We start from the raw sequence: 21,905 nt of genomic DNA on the forward strand, positions 1-21,905 counted from the left end.
AAGCAACTTTTTATCACAAGCACACCAAATCTTACTGATCTTAATTTTCATATGATGGGAATTGAGAAGGAAGGGATTGAGTGTTAACAGGTGACCTGGCATGTAAGTTTCCATCATTGGCTCCTAATTTGGATACTATTGCTGCCCATGAGAAATAATTCCAAACAATGAAAAATAATAAAAAAGTATCCTCTTTTAGAGCATCATCCAACCTTTACAACTATTTGTAACAGTAAAAATAATTTTTTTATTTTATTCTAATTATTTGTAGTCTCCATTATAATCAAATTCTGTCAGTGGTGAACATGAAATAACCAGTCATAGAGAGATATCTAAATATCCAGAACTTAAGCAAGGCTACTCCTTGTCATTTTAACTATAGGACTAAAAGATAACAAATGTAGTTAACACAAATTGTTAAAATTGTTGAAATATTAGTTATTCTGTGGCAGCAGGAACTTTTTTTTAATCTAGGCATGGCAAAAATTTTGTGAATTCTGTTATTTCAGCGGATAACCTTTTCTTGCTGTTCATGGGTTCCTCAAGGCAAGAATACTGAAGTGGTTTCCCATTCTGTATGCCCGTCAGGAAGCAACAGTTAGAACTGGACAGAGAACAAGAGACTGCTTCCAAATCAGGAAAGGAGTAAGTCAAGGCTGCATATTGTCACCCTGCTTATTTAATTTATATGCAGAGTACATCATGAGAAATGCTGGGCTGGATGAAGCACAAGCTGGAATCAAGATTGCCGGGAGAAACATCAATAACTTCAGAAATGCAGATGACATAACCCTTATGGCAGAAAATGAAGAACTAAAGAGTCTCTTGATAAAAGTGAAAGAGGAGAGTGAAAAAGTTGGCTTAAAGCTCAACATTCAGAAAACTAAGATCATGGCATCTGGTCCCATCACTTCATGGCAAATAGATGGGGAAACAGTGGAAACAGTGAGAGACTTTATTTTGGGAGGCTCCAAAATCAGATGGTGACTGCATCCATGAAATTAAAAGGTGCTTGCTCCTTGGAAAAAAAGTTATACACAATCTAGAAAGCATATTAATAAGCAGAGACATTACTTTGCCAACGAAGGTCTATCTAGTCAAATCAATGGTTTTTCCAATAGTCATGTATGGATGTGAAGTTGGACTATACAGAATGCTGAGCACTGAAGAATTGATGTTTTTGAACTGTGGTGTTGGAGAAGACTCTTGAGAGTCCCTTGGACTGCAAGGAGATCAAACCAGTCCATCCTAAAGGAAATCAGTCCTGAATATTCATGCTGAAGCTGAAACTCTGATACTTTGGCCACCTGATGCAAAGAACTGACTCAATGAAAAACACCCTGATGCTAGGAGAGATTGAAGGCAAGAAGAGAAGGGGAAGACAGAGGATGAGATGGCTGGATGGCATCCCTGACACGATGGACATGAGTCTGAGTGAACTCCGGGAGTTGGTGACGGACAGGGAGGCCTGGTGTGCTACAGTCCATGAGGTCACAAAAACTCAGACACAACTGAGAGACTGAACTGAACTGAACTGAAGTGGATAGCACAATTCATCAGAGCTAGTTCAATGAATAGCTTTAAAGTTGGTTATCTATAGAGGGCTTCCCTGGTGGCTCAGCGGTAAAGAAATTGACTGCAATGCAGGAGACTCAGGTTCAACCCCTGGATCAGGAAGATTCCCTGGAGAAGGAAAGGGCAATCCATTCCAAAATTCTTGCTGGGAAAATTCACAGACCAAGGAGCCTGGTGGGTTACAGTCCATGGGGCCACCAAAACTGGACATGACTTACCAACTGCTGATGCTGATGCTGCTGCTAAATCGCTTCAGTCGTGTCTGACTCTGTGCGACCCCATAGACGGCAGCACACCAAGCTCCCCCGTCCCTGGGATTCTCCGGGCAAGAACAGTGGAGTGGGTTGTCATTTCCTTCTCCAGTGCTAGAAAGTGAAAAGTGAAAGGGAAGTCGCTCAGTCGTGTCCGACTCTTCGCAACCCCATGGACTGCAGCCCACCAGGCTCCTCCGTCCATGGGACTTTCCAGGCAAGAGTACTGGAGTGGGTTGCCATTGCCTTCTCCAGACTTAGCAAACTAAAAAACAACAAAAAGCTTATCTAGACAGTAATTAGAAATAAATGGCAACCCACTCCAGTGTTCTTGACTGGAGAATCCCAGGGACGGGGGAGCCTGGTTGGCTGCCGTCTATGGGGTTGCACAGAATCGGACACGACTGAAGCGACTCAGCAGCAGCAGCAGCAGCAGCAATGTGGAAGGATGCAATATCCCCAAAGAATGCCATAATATTTTCTTTTTTTTTTAATTTTTTATTTTTTTTTAATTTTAAAATCTTTAATTCTTACATGCGTTCCCAAACATGAACCCCCCCCCCCACCTCCCTCCCCACAACATCTCTCTGGGTCATCCCCATGCACCAGCCCCAAGCAAGCTGCACCCTACGTCAGACATGGACTGGCGATTCAATTCTTACATGACAGTATACATGTTATAATTCCCATTCTCCCAAATCATCCCACCCTCTCCCTCTCCCTCTGAGTCCAAAAGTCTGGTATACACATCTGTGTCTTTTTTCCTGTCTTGCATACAGGGTCGTCATTGCCATCTTCCTAAATTCCATATATATGTGTTAGTATACTGTATTGGTGTTTTTCTTTCTGGCTTACTTCACTCTGTATAATTGGCTCCAGTTTCACCCATCTCGTCAGAACTGATTCAAATGAATTCTTTTTTTTTTTCAAGTTATAATATGTATACTTAAATGATTAAGTGATTCATTAGAATTTTTAATAGACAATAAAATAATTAGTGAATGCTGCAGAAATTTCAGTCACACATTTATACAATATTAGTATATCAAGGCTCAATGGTACTCCATGAGTTGAATATCATATAGCTATTTTTGAATGGTATAATCATGCTTTTATAAGATAGATTCTATTGACACTAATCAATTGTGTGCCTGCTAGTTGGATTATTTTAAGGAACTATTAAAAGTACACATATACCCACAATTCAGGGAAATGAAGTGTGGTTAATATAAAAGGCCTGGAAAACCTCAAAAAAAGACAAGCTATTGTAAGATTAAGCTAAAATTCTGGGCATTGCTCCATTTATGACTCCTCTCTAAGTTTTAACTCTAAAATTGGTTTACAGTGGTATAAAGTAGGAAATATTTTTGTTCACTTTTTTCCTACAATATTTGCTATATAACTTATTATATTCTGTGGCAATACACACACACACACACACACACACATATATACCCTAAATTGTCACAACTATGTTGTTTTTAAAATTGAGACATAATTGACATATAACATGGTATACAACATAATGATTTGATATTTGTATATATTTCAAATGGTTACTATAATAAGTATAGTTAACATCCATTACCACATATATTTATAATTATTTTTCTTGCGATAAGAACCCCTAAAATTTACTTTCTAGCAACTTTCAAATATCAAATCCAGTGTTATTAATTATAGCCACCATGCTGTGTGGCTTTATATTTTAAACAACATGCCATTAATCAATACAGTTTACCAAATTTACTTGAAACATAAATGGAAGTATCTTACTAACTAACAAATATGGATATATCTAATCTTCCTGCTCCCATATGCGGACAAATCCAAAGCTATCAAAATTTGAATTTAATTATTTTTTTATAAAATATAGACAATGAATAGTTACAGCCTCTCTGTTTAATTTTAGAGTATATGTGTTGTGTGCTAAATCACTGAGTTGTGTCCAACTTTTTGCAACCCCATGGACTGTAGCCCACCAGGCTCCTCTGTCCAGGGGATTTCAAGAATACTAGAGTGGGTTGCCATTTCCTACTCCTGAGCATCTTCCCCACCCAAGGATCAAATCTGCCTCTCTTGTTTCTTCTGCATTGGCAGGCAAATTCTTTATCACCTGGGAAACATTAGACTTTGCACATGAATCAAATACAGTCCATTTTAACCTTGGAATTTTAACTGTAAAATAGCCATTAAAAGGATCTTAACCGTTATAGTTTAAGGAACCCGTGCCCTAAGCCAACAATGCAAACTAAGCACTTTTACTGGAAAATACCTGTGATAAGATCGTACAATAAATTTTCCCTGAATTTTATTTTCATAACCTTAACATAACTTGATTCTGTTGAATAAATAGTATAGCAAAATCATCTGGTAACTAATACTCAGATTATAGAATTAGCCAAACACACAATTCTTAATAATTCTTAGAGAGTGACATTAGCAATAAGAGCTCTCTTACAGACCTGGTTTCTTCATCAGTAAACTAGGGTTAATAATAGAATTCAATTCATGTGGCTCTCATAAGGGCTATTTACATATAATAAGTGCCTATAAAGTACTTAGCATGGTGACTGGTAGTCAGCTATTATTGCCTATTATTTGCTTTTGGCTGGAGGAGGACATGGCAACCCACTCTAGTATTCTTACCTGGAGAATTGGACAGAGGAGCCTGCGGGCTGCTAATCCATGGGGTCGCAAACAGTCATACCTGACGGAGCAGCTAAACACCCATGCTCTTGACACTGTTATCCATACACAGTAAAGAGCTGAGCAAGTAAAGTGAGGTAATATTGAAGGAAAATGCACAAGAGTCTTTTTTAAAAAACATGGTCAGTCTTATACAAGGATGAGTCAAGGAACTCTCAAGACTCTTCTCCAACACCACAGTTCAAAAGCATCAATTCTTCAGTGCTCAGCTATTTCACCTGTCACATCCATATATGACTACTGGAAAAAACCATTGCTTTGACTAGAGGGACCTTTGTTGCAAAGTAATGTCTCTGCTTTTTAATATGCTGTCCAGGTTGGTCATAGCTTTTCTTCCAAGAAGCAAGTGTCTTAATTTCATGGCTGCAGTCACCATCTGCTTTGATTTTGCAGCCCCAAAAAATAAAGTCTCACTGTTTCCATTGTTTCCCCATCTATTTGCCATGAAGTTATGGGACTGGATGCCAAGATCTTGCCTGAAACGTAATTTATTATGCCCACATGTGGATTCCTGACTTCATGGTGGTATCAGTCAGATGACTGAATTCACATCCTGGGTCCAGGAGAGGAAGAATGCATTGTAACTATGAACTCTTACACTTAGCCTCTTATGCAGGCTCATTGCATCTCTTTGTCTTCCCACAGAGTGGAAATGCAGTCACTTCTATGTTTCAACATACTTTCTCCTGAGGCTACACTTCATTATTCCTGGCAGGAACCATGTGGCCTAAACGTGCTCCGGCAGTATGTTTGGATGAGAGATGTAAATCTCCACTGCTAAGTTTGGGAAAGGCTACTTAGAGAAGAGGCACACATCACACCTAGAACAACAGTAGGAATTCAAAAGCTAATAGGTGGGAAGAGAAGGCTTCATGTAGGGGTACTATTGTGAATAATGGAATGAAGGCTGCATGTGTGCAGAAGGTGGAAACAGCTTCAATGCAGTTGAAAACTGAAAATGATGACTGCTGCTGCTGCTGATGCTGCTGAGTTACTTCAGTGGTGTCCGACTCTGTGTGACCCCATGGATGGCAGCCCATCCGGCTCCCGCGTCCCTGGGATTATCCAGGCAAGAACACTGGAGTGGGTTGCCATTTCCTTCTCCAATGAATGAAAGTGAAAAGTGAAAGTGAGGTCACTCAGTCATGTCTGACTGCTAGGCTCCTCTGCCCATGGGATTTTCCAGGCAAGAGTACTGGAGTGGGTGGCCATTGCCTTCTCCAAATGATGATTGAGTGGAGTAATAAAGTCTAGAAAAGTAAGTTCAAGGATATTTGAGCAATATACTAAGATTGTTCCGGGCTGCCTGGAGTGATATCCATCAGCAAAGGTAAGTGACCACATTTCCCTTGGATACTAGGAGACCCTCAGTCACCTTTCTCCACCAGAACTTACTCTACACACACACAAAAATAAACACTAGTACATTTCTACCCCAGAGTGAATGAAGTCAATATACTACTCTAATTAGGGAACAAAAGCTTCATTTGCCGGTTAAGATTAAACAGAGATTTTTTGTTCAACCGAATACCTTCACAAACTAATAGCCAATATTTGTGAGATTTGTATGCAATTTGTGGATTATCTTGTAAGAAGAGTTTTAACACATATTATTTTATTTTGTCCTTTCAGTAACCCCGTGAAGTGTTCATTCTATCTAGAGTTGAATCACCTGAAGTTTAGAGAGGTAATGTAACATTCCCAAAGTTCTCAACTAATATTGGCAAAATCATAGTTGGATCACTGGCTTATCAGAGGCCAGAGCCCATTGACCCATTATGTTTATTACCTGCAATCTGGTAAAGATTTTCCATTAGTGCTTTTTTAAAAAAGTGCATCATAGAGTTTGATTTTAGAATTAATATCACTAATCTTTTGTTTCAGAGCCAAGAATCTGGCAATTTTCATCAACTGACATTTGGTATCTAAAAATAAATTCATCACTATTCTCATTCTTCTATCTGTATATATACTTTATATTCAGTATTTCGTGTCTAAGGCACAGTGGTGTATCTCTAACTTTACTTGAGTGGATTTTTCAAAATTGCCTCCAAAAAGGATTACTAAGACAAGTTTATGGTTTATGTTGAAATCCATTTTCCACATACAACCAATTATCATTTTAAAAGTTAAAAAAAATGACTCTCTTGGAAAATCTCATTTGTTAACATTTAGGAAACAGCAGGGGGGGAGGAACTCTTATTGAAAGCACATTCCCAAGGCTTATAATATTTTCATTTGATTATGAGTTAATTTCCATTCATTTTTGTCCATTTTTTTCTCTAATATACAAGTATCAATTAGTCACATTGAGGTATGTCCCTCTTTTAAATAGTTCATTTCATTTGCGCTGCCGCTTGTGCTGGAATATCTTAGTGTGTGATTTTGGCTGCCTTCTCAGCTTCTTTTCCATCACATTCCTTTCTCATCCTTACAGCCCCTTTCTATTTTATGTGTGCAGGTACTTTGGGAGTTTCAGAGGTGGCTTATCATATCATCAAGGGTGGGAGATTGAATATAAAATGGAAAACAATTAATCATAATCAGCATTAACTGATGCCAGTACTCATCCAAATAGTCTTCAATTAAGAAATAATATTTTTTTCTAAAATGTGTTTATTGCTAGTATACGTTTTCATTTGCCTTCAGCCTTTTTTTCTTTTGAATCTCAGTAAATGCTACTAAGCTTTATGCATCCTTCTTCAAAGCATAATTTAAAAAAAGCCAAAAATGTAGAAATAATGTGATCTTACAGAAAATTGAAAAACACTGCCCAAAACTCCCTTACCAACTTTATCAGGACTCCTCTACTGTAAACATTTCACTTCATTTCTTCTTTCTCTCCGTCTCTCTTTCCCTCCCCAATCTCTATTACTAGTAGTAATAGTAATTGTGGTAGTGTAAGTCTTTTCTGAAAAAAACATGAGAGCAAGCCATATATATGAAGCATTATCGCTTCACGTATATATACATCCCCAAAGCAAAGACACTCTTTTTTATCCTCATAAAACCCTTGAAGCCAAAACATCAACCGTGATACATCACCATCCAATAGATAGACTCCATTCAAAGTTCTATAATGTTCACAAAAATGTCTTATCTTCCTTTCTGTCCTGGGAACCCACCCAAGAAAATGCATATCATGTTGATTTTGTTTCCTCCAATCTGGCAGTTTCACAGTTTTCCCCTGTTTTTCTTGTCCTTGACTATTTGAAAGAGCACAGGCCACACATTTTATAGAATGACCTCTATTCTTTCTGAGTACCCTGACAGTTCAGTGATTCTCACCTGGGACAAATTTGCTCCCCATGGGTGAGTTGGTTTGTCTGGAGTAATTTCTGGACTATTAAAACTAGAGGACGGGGGAAGGAACTACTGACCTTTTCTGGTAGAGTCCAGGGTTCTACTAACATCTACAATGTACAGAATATCTCTCAGTAACAAAGAATTATCTGATTCAGATGGTCAATAGTTCAGAGGTTCAGAAAACCTGTCCAGCACGCTGTTTATAGACAAATGTTCAAGGGAAGTAGAAGAAAGAAAAATTATAATACAATATCACAAGGAACATAGATGTGAAAGTTGAAATAAAATATTAGTAAATCAAATCCAAGAATAGACAAAATTGTTATGGCTTCATGAACAAGTTGGGTTTCTCCTAGGAGAGTAAGATTGTTTAACTTCAGAAAATATACAATTTCAAAACTTATAAAGAAGTATAAATATTTTTAGACAAGATTAACACTAGATTAAACCCACTTAAGAACATAGTAATGAATTCTTAATATAACTCAGAAGAAATGATCCAAAACTCAGTGCACACAGAGTCAAAAGCTGGAAAATATTGAGATATTTACATTTAGAGAGATCAGGGATGGAATGATAGGGTCTAACACATCAAATAATTTTCAAAAATAGAGAAAAGTTTATATTTGAATATGTAGTGTCTGAACATTTTCCAGAAGTTATGAAAGACACTCAGATTCAAGAAGCCAAACAAATTCCAAAAAGGTTAAGTGAAAAGAAATTTGCAACCAGATCTTGCAGAACACCAAATTTAAAAAGTCTCTAACAGCATCTTGAGAGAGAGAAGAGATAATGTTTCAAGGAACAACAATTAGACCAACACCTGACTTCTCAATGACAACAACAGAAGCCAGATAGAGAAAATTATTGTCAACCAAGAATTCTTTAGTTAGCAAAACAATCTTTTAGTATTAGGGCATTTAAAAAAAGGACATTTTATACTCAAACAAAAACCTGAAAATTTCATCATTTCCCTGAAAAGGAAATTAAAATGCCCAAAAACATATGAAAAGAGGCTCAGACTCATTAGTAATCAGGAAAATATAAGCCTAGAACAAAATGAGAGAAATACTGCATAGGTACCAGTCTGAAATGAATTTCAAAAATTTATATATCAATGAAGATACAAAAAGCTTTAAAAACAGGACATTTATACACATGTGGTGAGGATTGAAAGTATCCAAACACTTTGGAAAATATTTTAGCACTATTTTATATAAGTGAAAGTGAAAATATTGTATGACCCTGCAATTCAATCCCTTATGTCAATAAATTAGAGACAATTTTGCATGTGAGCAGCAAGAGATAGGTATTTTCATAGGTGTGCTATTAATAAGAGGAAAAAACTTAAAAACACTCCTACTGAAAATGAATAATTCAACAAGCAAGTTCTGAGATATTCCTCAATGAAATAACAAACTGGTGAAAATGGCTTCCCTGGTGGCTCAGTGAAGAATTTGTCTGCAGTGCAAGAGGTCTGGGTTTGATCCCTGGGTTGGGAAGATCCCCTAAGGAGGGCATGGCAACCCACTCCAGTATTCTTGCCTGGAGAATCTCCATGGACAGAGGAGACTGGCAGGCTATGATCAGTGGAGTCACGATGAGTTGGACATGACTGAGTGACTAAGCGCAGCACAGCACATAGCTACACACATGACCGAGTCTTAGAAAAAATCTTATGGAGAAAAGAAAACATGTTCCAAAAAAATACATAAGCACGATTCCATTTAAATAAAGTCTAAAATCTTCCAAAGTTACCCAATACATTACTAGGAATACAAATATATGTGAAAAAAAAAAAAACTATTTTTTTTTTTAAGTAAAATGACAACAAAGACAAGATCAGGATAGTACTTATCTCTCACCACACCAGGATGGGCTAAAGAATGAGGTAAGGACGAGAACAATTAACAGCTTCAAAATGAATGGCAATAGTCCTTTTTCACAGAACTGCAGTGTGTATTTAGGTATTCATTGTACTATAATACATTTTCCCAAGCACATATATTATAAATATCATTTGTATTTATTTAACACCTAATTTATACATAAAATAGCTAGTAATTATTAAGCAATCTCTGGGCCAGGCACTGCATGTGTAGAATCCAATTTGATTTTCATAACTCTATCATTGTTCTCCCTTCATAAAACTTTCTAGGTCAAAAGCTTTTTTCCTAATCCAGATAGACAAGAGAAATATCTTTTCAAATTTCATTAAAAAATTTTGTTCACAATACGAATCGGATTTCATTGAATAGACTGATATTGGGGAAAATGTCATTCTAACAATACTATTAATCTTTATCAGAAAAAGTCTGCTTTCATCCTTCTATTCGAATAAATGTACTGATACACATCCTCTGAAAAACTTCCCACCTTTTGGCTCTAATTCTCAAACAGATGGATAGGAAAGGCATGGAGACCTGCCATAGTTTTGTTACTTAAAAAAAGATGCTGCAACTTAGTAAGTATTGAAACTCTCTTTGCTTTGATCTTATGAGACTCTCACTTAAGAAGGACAAATTCTTTGATCTTATTGGGGAACAGAAAAATAGTCTGAATTTCCTCTTTAGTGTGGGCCTCAAAGATTTTCCATCCTGAGGACAATGCCCCAGAGGAAGATTCAGGGTTAAGCATCATGGTTTCTACAGCCAGCTCCTCATGCCTCACCTATTCTTCAGTTTACAGGAATTTTATAAGTCAGTTATTAAACACAACCACTAAGTTATAAAAAATAATTTGTTTTTTTGAAAGATGATTTTTCAAAACTATAATTTTAAATTATTTTACATTTTGCAATTATCTGTGCTCTTGAGATTATCTATGCTTATTGTATTGCATGGTAGAAATGCTTTGCAATTCTGTGTTCAGTGACTTCATTATATTGGTAACAAATTTACGTACTCCCAAATCTCTATCATTTATCCTACCTCAGTCTATTGGATCTTTCAGGTTATAAAAGGTGCACCTTAATTTTTCACAGCATGACTGTCATCATATATTCCCCATATCATTTTCAGTTTGCTATATATATTTTGATGTTGTTTTGTGAATAATGACTGTTGTTTAGTCACTAGGTTGTGTCCAACTCTTTTGTGACCTCATGGACTAGAGCCCGTCAGGCTCCTCTCTCCATGGGATTTCCCAGGCAAGAATACTGGAATGAGTTGCCATTTCCTTCTCACAGTCTCCTGCATTGGCAGGCAAATTTTTTACCACAGAGCTACCAGGGAAGCCGAAATAATGTTTGACGTAAAGTGAAGTGAAGTGAAGTCGCTCAGTCGTTTCCGACTCTTTGCAACCCCATGGACTGTAGCCTACTAGGCTCCTCTGTCCATGGGATTTTCAGGCAATAGTACTAGAGTGGATTGCCATTTCCTTCTCCAGGGGAAAATGTTTAATGATGGGTAAATCTTTTTGGTTAATTGTAGTTAGCTTGATTGGAGAAGGAAATGGCAACCGACTCCAGTATTCTTGCCTCGAGAATCCCACAGACAGAGGAGCCTTGTGGCCACAGTCCATGGGGTCACAAAGAGTCAAATACGACTGAGTGACTAAGCAGCAGCGGTTAGCTTGAAACTGCCTTATTTAATATTTTGCCTTATTTTTTACTTTCTCCAATATTGATATTTCTATGTTTAATATTTCTCTTAAATATCATGTGACAATTTTGTCTGTCACATACAGCTAGATTTACTTTTTCTTAATATGAACTGTGGTGTTGCAGAAGACTCTTGAGAGTCCCTTGGATGGCAAGGAGATCGAACCAGTCCATTCTAAAGGATATCAGTCCTGGGTGTTCTTTGGAAGGAATGATGCTAAAGCTGAAACTCCAGTACTTTGGCCACCTCATGTGAAGAGTTGACTCATTGGAAAAGACTCTGATGCTGGGAGGGGTTGGGGGCAGGAGGAGAAGGGGATGACAGAGGATGAGATGGCTGGATGGCATCACCGACTCAATGGACATGAGTTTGAGTGAACTCTGGGAGATAGTGATGGACAGGGAGGCCTGGCGTGCTGTGATTCATGGGGTCACAAAGAGTCGGACATGACTGAGCGACTGAACTGAACTGAACTGAACTGAATATGAGATTGTCCATTTTTTTCAAAGAAAAATGTAACGCTTTCACATATAGTTTTTATCCTAATACATTTGATATAATTCATACATCTGTAATTTTGCTGTAGTACATTTTCAGATGATTATTTTCAGGTTCTTTCTCTAGAATATGTCAAAGTAGGGTAAGATTCCTCATTATACATTAATTATCACTGGGGAAGAAAAACATGGAGATTTTCTTAACTTGAAAACACATGTTGAAGTAGAATGACATTTTTAATTAACAGCAGAGACCAAATATCAATAATTCTCAAGAAACTCCTTTAGTATCCACTATAATTGCTACCAAGAGAGTAACTGCTTAGGTTAGCATTATGGCTTAGGTCAATTTGGAACTCTGATGGCCATCTAAAAGCCGGCAATATTGAAATCCAAGTGTAGCTCTCTACAGGATCTCTTTCATCACTCATGAAAACCTTTCAGAGACATTGTATTGAAGATACCATTAAAATAGTAATATCCTTAATCATCTGAACTGCCATGGCACATATGTTTCAAGGATATTGTCACTCCTTTGAGCTTTCCTGTAGTTTAATATGTAATCTATATTCTGAGTCTCAAAGACACATTTTCTTCCTCTAAACACGAGGTTAATCTCACTGCTTTCTGTAGATGTATTATAACTGGCAGCATGGATTGTGTATTTAATCCTGTGACCCAGTAGTATTAATTAGCATTGCATTTTAATTCACATATCAGGAAAATACCTGTACTGTGAAAAGCTTTTTGCCTAGGGTGAAAGCAAAGTCTATTCTTCATAAACTAAATCTAGCTGAATACTGCAAGATGATTTTTCCCTTATACACTATAAGTATGCTGCAAGGCATATAGTTTCTTACTGTTGCATTTCTACATAGATCCCTTTGTGATAGGAACTTACACAATTAACAATTCAGTGGATTTATAACAATTAACTGGGTGTCAGAAATCCTGACATTTAGCACCCATTCTGGCATCCATCAAGGCTGGAGGAAGCACAAGCTGGAATCAAGATTGCCAGGAGAAATATCAATAACCTCAGATATGCAGATAACACCACCCTTATGGAAGAAAGTGAAGAATAACTAAAGAGCCTCTTGATGAAAGTGAAAGAGGAGAGTGAAAAAGTTGGCTTAAAGCTCAACACTCAAAAAACGAAGATCATGGCATCCGGTCCCATTACTTCATGGCAAATAGATGGGGAAACAGTGGAAAGAGTGGCTGACTTTATTTTTGGGGGCTCCAAAATCACTGCAGATGATGATTGCAGCCATGAAATTAAAAGACACTTACTCCTTGGAAGGAAAGTTATGACCAACATAGACAGTATATTAAAAAGCAGAGACATTACTTTGCCGACTAAGGTCTGTCTAGTCAAGGCTATGGTTTTTCCAGTGGTCATGTATGGATGTGAAAGTTGGACTATAAAGAAGGCTGAGCACTGAAGAATTGATGCTTTTGAACTGTGGTTGTTGGAGAAGACTCTTAAGAGTCCCTTGGACTACAAGGAGATCCAACCAGTCCATCCTGAGGGAGATCGGTCCTGAATATTCATTGGAAGGACTGATATTGAAGCTGAAACTCCAATACTTTGGCCACCTTATGCGAAGAGCTGACTCATTTGAAAAGACTCTAATGCTGGGAAAGATTGAGGGCAGGAGGAGAAGGGGACAACTGAGGATGAGATGGTTGGATGGCATCACCGACTCAATGGACATGGGTTTGGGTGGACTCCGGGAGTTGGTGATGGACAGGGAGGCCTGGCATGCTGTGGTTCATGGGGTAACAAAGAATTGGACATGACTGAGCAACTGAACTGAACTGAACTGGCATCAATAACCACATAACTTCAGAGAAATTACTTACAGTGCACACCCACACTCTAAAATGGATTGACTTTTCAGTGATATTTAGGTTTCCAGGACTGGATGTACTTTTTCTGTCCAAAACCTTCTTGCGTTCTTCTCTCCCTTTAGGCACAACCTCTAACGCCTTATCAATTTGGACAACTACAGTTATTGTCTTGAGCCTCCAATCAAATATTTGCCTTCTTTTTCAAGCCCTTCCTTGTTTATCCAGGAAGGGTCTGACTGTGGATAAGCTGAAAATTCCCTACGAGTAGATACTGTGGATTCTCACTTTTACATAGTTGGGACCTAGCCTAACAGAACATGGTGGACACTTAAAAGTATATAATGACAAATCAATGAACATGTGAATATAAACATCTTGTATTATTAGATGCTATGTGACTAGGAAATCATTTTGGTTAAATCTAGCTTTTCTATTTACAGAAGGTAGTCCAGTGGGCAACAAGGGTTCAGCTTGCATTTATCAACGTTTGAGAGCTCCCACCTTCGTAATGCTCACACACTGGCTTTGGTTTAACCAGCTAAATGAAGTTCTCATAGCAACTCCAAAATGGGTGTGGAGGCTTCCCCACACCAACAAGCAATTCTCTGACACCAGCAGGGTGTCTAAGAATTCAACCCAATTCTAACAGTCTCTACCTGGAGATATTAGATTTCCACAGGTCTTTTCCTATAAAACCACCTTCTATTTGACACACCAGTTGAAAGCCTACATTATTACCTATGTTTCTCACCAACTGAATTCAAACTGAAAGGTCCATTAAGTCCTTCCAAGTCAGGATGCCAGCTGCAAGTCCAGGTTGCTAACTGACTTCTGACCAACTGGCTGTACATCAGAGGTTCTCACAATAGCCTTCTTCTGTTCAATTAATTTGCTAGAATAGCTCACAGAACTCAAGAAAATCTGTTTATATTCACAAAATAACTGGTTTTCTGTGAGGACATGAATCAATAGCCAGATTAAGAGATACCTAGGGAAAGGCATCAGAGAAGGCAATGGCACCCCACTCCAGTACTCTTGCCTGGAAAATCCAGTGGATGGAGAAGCCTGGTAGGCTGCAGTCCATGGGGTCGTGAAGAGTCAGACATGACTGAGCTACTTCCCTTTCACTTTTTACTTTCATGCATTGGAGAAGGAAATGGCAACCCACTCCAGTACTCTTGCCTGGAAAATCCAGTGGATGGAGAAGCCTGGTTGGCTGCCGTCCATGGGGTTGCACAGAGTCAGACATGACTGAAGCGACTTAGCAGCAGCAGCAGCAAGGAAAGGCATGGAGAAAAGCACACCACTCCCCTCAATCTCAACATGTTCATTCATCAACCCAGAAGCTCTCCAAACCCTGTCTTTTGGGGGTTTGTGGACAATTCACTACATAAGCTTGATTGATTAAATCACTGGCCATTCACAACTGATTCAACATCAGCCTCCCTTCCCTCCCCTGAGGTGGGAGCGTGGGGAGGACTTCTAATCCTCTAACCACAAGGTTGGTTCTCCTAGCAACCAGTGTCCACCTCTGAGTGGGGTCCAAAAGCCAACTTCCCTGAAGCATTTTCAGGAATTGAGGACAGAAGATCAGATATTATCCCATTGCTCTTTTGCTCAGGAAATTCCAAGGGTTTGGTAGCTGTGAGACAGGAACTTTGAGTGAAGACCAAATATACAAGAGAAATTCATATGTTGGTCTTTAGAATGACCATATATATACATACATATTTCTTATAAATCACGGTATCACACTAGTTAAACATTAAACTAGTGCCAATGATGGACATTGTTTTAAATAAATAAGCAACAGTGGGTCCGGCACTTGGAAAGCTGAAAAGAAGACTAAGCTTGGATCTACACAGTGAGAGCTTTTCTTTCTCTTGCTTATGATAAGAACTATAATGCATGGCCAATAGTTTGCCAATCTCAAATTAAGTTCTTTGGTGCAAAGAGGTTGAGATGAGGGCTTTTACATTGTAATTAGCAAATGACCTAAAGCCTTCAGTATTCAAAGGAATGGCATGATAATGGAGAAATGACAGCTACCAGGTTATTATTTTGTATCAGGGACCTTGCCAGAAACACGTCACAACTGAACACTGAGTCTGGTTGACTCAGTGCAAAGTGGCATCCAACATAGCCACAGGTGGCCACTATCATTATCTTAGGAACTCTCCAGGGAGAGAAATGTTCCATGTATTATTTGACAACAATATGATATGCATAATTCTATGGGGTCGCACAGAGTCGGACACGACTGAAGCGACTTAGTAGCAGCAGCAGCAGCAGCAGCAATGATATATATGCCATTTTCATGTCCATAATAAGTGATGGATATTAAAAAATGCACTTTACCCAAGTAAAACTTTCCTTAGTTTTGTTATTTTTATTATAGATATGATCTCTCTTAAGTTATAACACAAAGAAATTACATATTGGGTAATTAAAATAATTTTAAAAGTATCACTTGTGATCATTTTCAATTCATGTATGCAGAACAGCTTTAATTAGTAGCAATATATTCAACTTGATGTTTATAAGACATGTTAAAAGATAAAAGTGATATGTTCAGAGTAGATTTTTGATTGTTGTATAACCTTTTTTGAATAAAGAGGTTCATTACTTTAATAAATGAATATGTATATTAATAAATACATTGATAAAGTAAGAGAAATGTGTAATATGCAAAGAAAATGTGATTATCAAGTTGACAGATCCAACATACTTAGATGATCCTAAGTATTTCCACAGCATTATAAATTCTGATTGTTATTCAGAAGCATATTAATATTGTCATTAGAATCACAGTCTGACAGCCCCAGGAGAGGAGAAAATTATACAGACTAACAATGGTATTAGAAAAAGCAATTGTCATATTGATATCAATGGCAATATCAAATTAAAGTCACTTCTGAAATTTACAATTAATACATTGTTCACCTTTTTGACAATTAGAATTCCAATTAACTGATGTTAATAATTTAATATTGAAATACTCAACACAGTTTATTAATTACAAGCTGAGAACTCAAACCTTTGCTTGAGGGGTCTATTAAGAGGAAAAAAATTAATGACTTTTTATATAAAAAAGATAAACGTGGTGCTACAAAGGAATGTTTATTCCCAATTTTTTAATATTTCTTTAAGTTTTTCTTCAAATTCTATCATGGTATTTGTGTAACCATATAAAAAGCAAGTTAAAGAACAAACAGCAAATGGTTCACTGTCATCCTTTGAATATTGATTGTGATTATGGATTATCTCTATGTCTTTAATTATTTCGAGGAAGTTATCTTTTTCTATAATGACCATACACTGTCTTACCATATGTCTTAAACATTTTCAAAATGTTTTTTGAATCTTGCAAAGCTGTGTGCTTTTGGAATATTTTCCTCTTAGTTTTGTATGATGGAGTAGATGAGGAAAGCCTCTCTCTGGCCACTTTTGGGGCTGACAATCCCACTTAATGAGAAAGCAAAGGTTCCAGAAGTTACCATGACTCAGGTCAACTCTCATCTTTCTATACTCAGCCTATTTACATTTTAATTACATTATGTATGTACTCATCTAGACGTAAATGATCCATGTGACTCTCTTAGCTTCTCAGAGTCCCATGATAAGACAACAAATTAAACTTTAAATCAAATTAAGCATAGACTTACTGGCTGTTGCTATTTTCCTAACAGGTTGGCATCTACCTAACCAAGCCAGCAGTCTTGCTGTTGCTTTCATTCCATCACAAGAAGGAACAGCAAATACTAGCAAATACCAATACTTTTTGTCCAGCTGAACCAGCAGGTCCACTATTTTTAAGGTCCAGGGTCGAAGTTCTTAGAGGTTGTGTTTTGCAGCCTCAGGGTTTCAGAGGACAAATGCAAATCATAACCAAGAAAAAAGTCAAATATTATATCCATAAGGCCAAGCCAAAGAAGCCACTACCTTATTAGGTAAGGGCAAGAAATTTTCAGGGAAGGGAACAGGGAAAGATCTGGAATTAAAGGGCAAAAGGAAAAAATCCAATACATCAGCTATAAAATATGAGAGGTACTGGGAACTCTTTCTTGCTAAATGCTGACCTTGTTACCTGGGGGAAGTACCTCATAACTATAGGTACAGAATCAGGAAGAAAATAGACAGTTTAACCTAAGTCTGCCTCCATTCCTAGAGTGGTCCAAATCAATTTCAATGATGATTTTTATATTGGTGTATGAAGCACAGCAGTTAATTATGTAGACTTTCAGATGAGACCTTCAAAATCTTTTAGTGATCTATTTATTTTTCACCAGTCCCGCTTCATATATAAAATACATTTAGTGACAGGCAAGAGTGTAAGAAATGAGATGTTGTTTAATAGAACAACCTGCACTATGAAATAATGTTATAATCCTTTCAATAAATTCCTGCAACTGCCCAAGAATCTACTATATGTTGAAGAATGTCTTGAGTGAAATAAAACTTCCAGAAATTAAAAACATATCCTGGGGAAATGTACTTTAAACAAACAAAAAAAAAAGATAGAGTCCATCCATGTTACTACAAATGACGTAATTTCATTCATTGTTTGTGGCTAAGCAGTATTCCACTGTTTGTGTATCACATTTTCTTCATCCACTTATCTGTTGATGGACACTCAGGTAACTTCCATGAGTAAACAGTGCTGCCAAGAACATCAGGATGCATGTATCTTTTCTAATTAGCGTAGATGGACTTACAGAGTTTCATATTAAGAAGCCAGACAGAGAAAACCAAATATCATATGATATGGCTTATTTGTGGAATCTTAAAAAATAACATGTATACAAATGAATCTATATACCAAACAGAAAACAGGTTCACAGACAGAGCAAACAATCATGGCTACCAAAGGGAGAAGTGGGGGGATAAATTAGAAGTTTGGAATTAGCAGATATAACCTACTATGTATAAAACAAATAAACAACAAGGGTCTACTATATACAGCACAGAGAATTATACTCAATATTCTCTAATAACTTACACAAGAAAAGAATATGGAATAGAATGGATGTCTGTTTACATATACTTGAATCTCTTTGTTGCACACCTGAAACTAATACCACAGTGTAAATAAACTCTATTTCAATAGAAAAAAAAATTAAAGGTAGAAAACGAAGAGTACAGAATCAGGTTTGTACACAACCTATATATCACATAAGCAATATATCAAACACTGTGCACTGCTTCTGGGTTCTCAGAAAGCAACCTTAGAGAAGCACTCAGATCCACTAGGGATGGAATACGGGGATGCGATTCTAGAAACATACGCTGTGCTAACAGGAGAATGCCGGACACTCAGCTCATATGACATTTTTTCCAGTGTACTCTTTTCCTCTGTAATTACTGCACCAGTTTCCGTGGCTCTTAGTTACAAAGATTATTTGTGGCAAGTGTATATGTAACAACACGATGCAAGTATACTGTGATTATTTGCTGTGGTTTCATTTGTTTCGGGACAAAATAGATATGATCAAACTCATGCTTTAAACCAACATACAGTGTATCCACACAATGCCAATTTGGGGGAGTCACTCCTAGGTTTTGGTATAAATAAATTAAAATGCAATCTATTTTCATTCTATTTATTACTCACTAATAGGATCACAAGTGGAATAAAATGCCTCCGTGTTTCTCACACTGGGATTTGTTTTTTTAAGTCCCCATCTACTCAAGGGTGAGATTGAGACTCGAGTGGGAACAATCTCTGATATTCTCTTCTCAGAAGGGTTTTGTTTCCCTTCCCTCATCCACGGTAATAACCTCTGATTCTATTTCATAATGAGATTGAAAGGAAGCAACTATATAAGCTGAGAGCGAATAATTGTATTATTCTTTAAATGAGCCCATTGAAATGGCAAGGAAGGGACATTATAAATCTTTTTTACTGGGATATATATTGAACTTTTAAAGGCCTAAGTCTGTGAAATGCTCCACCTTATTACCATTTTCAGGATCCCACTGAGGGCCACCACAGTAATAGTAATCACAATAATTATAGGCGTAGACAGCAACTATCTCCTAATCAGTCAGCTGTCTCTAAGCAACCAGGTTTAACAAGACTAACAATTGCCACCTCATAGATTCATGTAAAATTAAGACTCTCCGAATTCAGTCATTACAGAACAAATGCCTTAAACCTTCTGACCTCTAATGGATTTGTCATTTACCTCCAATGCCTGAGATTTAAACCAGCTCTTCCAATTCATAGTGATGATCATTTGTTCCCTTTGTGCCAAACACTTGATGGTTAATTCAGATGTAATTTTTTACTAAAAGTCAGACATGAGGCTTATTAAATCCATAATAAACTATTCTTCCCAAACAGAAGATTCCTGCTGGGAGTTAGGATGTATATAACCATATGCCATAGCACAGTTATCATATGACGCAATCAATGTGCCTGCCAGTTCTAAGTCATGGGGATCTATTCTTCAGGCCACATCTCTGTATTCAGGAGTTTGAACTAAACTAGCAGGATACTTAATCACAAAATTTAAAGGTTGCCGTTTTACTCTGTGAGAAAGTTGGTAGCCTCTTGCTGGTCAAGCACCTTCTGTCCTTTGTTGTTGTTCAGTCACTTAGTCGTGTACAACTCTTCGTGACTGCAGCATGCCAGGCTTCCCTGTCCTTCACTATCTTTCAGAGTTTGCTTAAACTCATGTCCATTGAGTCAGTGATGCCATCCAACCATCTCATTGTCTGTCGTCCCCTTTTCCTCCTGCCTTCAATCTTTCCCAGTATCAGGGTCTTTTCCAATGAGGTGACTGTTCACATCCAGTAACCATTGGAGCTTCAGCTTTAGTGTCAGTCCTTACAATGAATATTTAGGGTTAATTTCCTTTAAAATTGGCTAGTTTGGTCTTGTTGTCCAAGGACTCTCAAGAGTCTTCTCCAGCACCACAGCTCGAAAGCATCAATTCTTCAGTGCTCAGCCATCTTTATGGTCCAACTCTCACATCTGTACATGACTACTGGAACACCATGGATCAGAATATTTAACCCTAGAAACCATAAGCATATTTTTAAATATCAGTTGAACCTGCATTTGTATAACACTTTATTTCTTTTTTGGGCTTTCTCACATATGGAATCTCACTTCATTCTTAATCAACCCTGTAAATTAAGCAAGGCAAGATCTTTACTCTGAATTTTCAGGTAAGAAAAATGAGATGCTAAAAGGTCATATGTCTACCTAATGGCATATAGTCTACCCAGGGTCAGCATAGCAGAGTTAGAATGAATACCCACAGGACCTGAATCCTGCTCATTCCTTTTTCAGAAATACCACACTGATTCATTTGCTATACAACAAGGGGCTGGGCATTGGAGAGGGGAAGGGGAAGTCTATACTCTGAGTTCACCAAGCAGTATTCCTTTCTTCCTTCTGTGTTCACATACAATCTCATTGGGTCCCGGAAGCTGAATGTCAGATTGAAAAACTCGTGCTTTTTTCCTAATACCATGCCTGCCTTTTGGTTACAGGAAGTCAATCCAGTATTGCATTAGATAGTGTCTATGAAATCTTCCTTTGTTTACTTAATTTGGACAGTTCTGCAGGGACTTCCTCCTTGTTCCATGGCTCACTCACTGGGAAACTCTCTCTGTGTGACTGTGCTGTACTTTCATGGTCTATTTAAGTAATAGCGACATTTGTCAAAAGAAAAGCCCTCCCTTTGACCACTCTTCATTCTGTCAACACAACTGCGTACACACAAGGGAAGCCAGGCTGGGACCTGTGCTCTCCTCCACACTCCCTTTTTACTGTTGAAATATTTCAAACAGAATAGCTGCAAGTGGTCATAAGTGCAGTCATACCCAGCATTTGTCTTCATAATTAAATCTACTCAGTCTGGTGCCATAGATATGTGCTGAAGGTCAACTTTATGTTAGCAAAGCTACAACAGGTCCCAGGACAACCGTGACCGTGAGTCTATCTGCAGTACTTTCCCTTTTCTGGATCCTCTGCTCTGCTTAAACAGGCTTCCCTGGCAACCAGTGCTGTTGGATCCCTGCTAATCTATTATGGCAGATGGAGAATTTCAGAGGGATTTATTAGAGTCTGCTAATTTAACTAATTCTCACTGAAGTGTTAA

Source organism: Capra hircus, chromosome 24, assembly GCF_001704415.2.
Source record: "Capra hircus breed San Clemente chromosome 24, ASM170441v1, whole genome shotgun sequence".
Lineage (NCBI taxonomy): Eukaryota > Metazoa > Chordata > Mammalia > Artiodactyla > Bovidae > Capra > Capra hircus.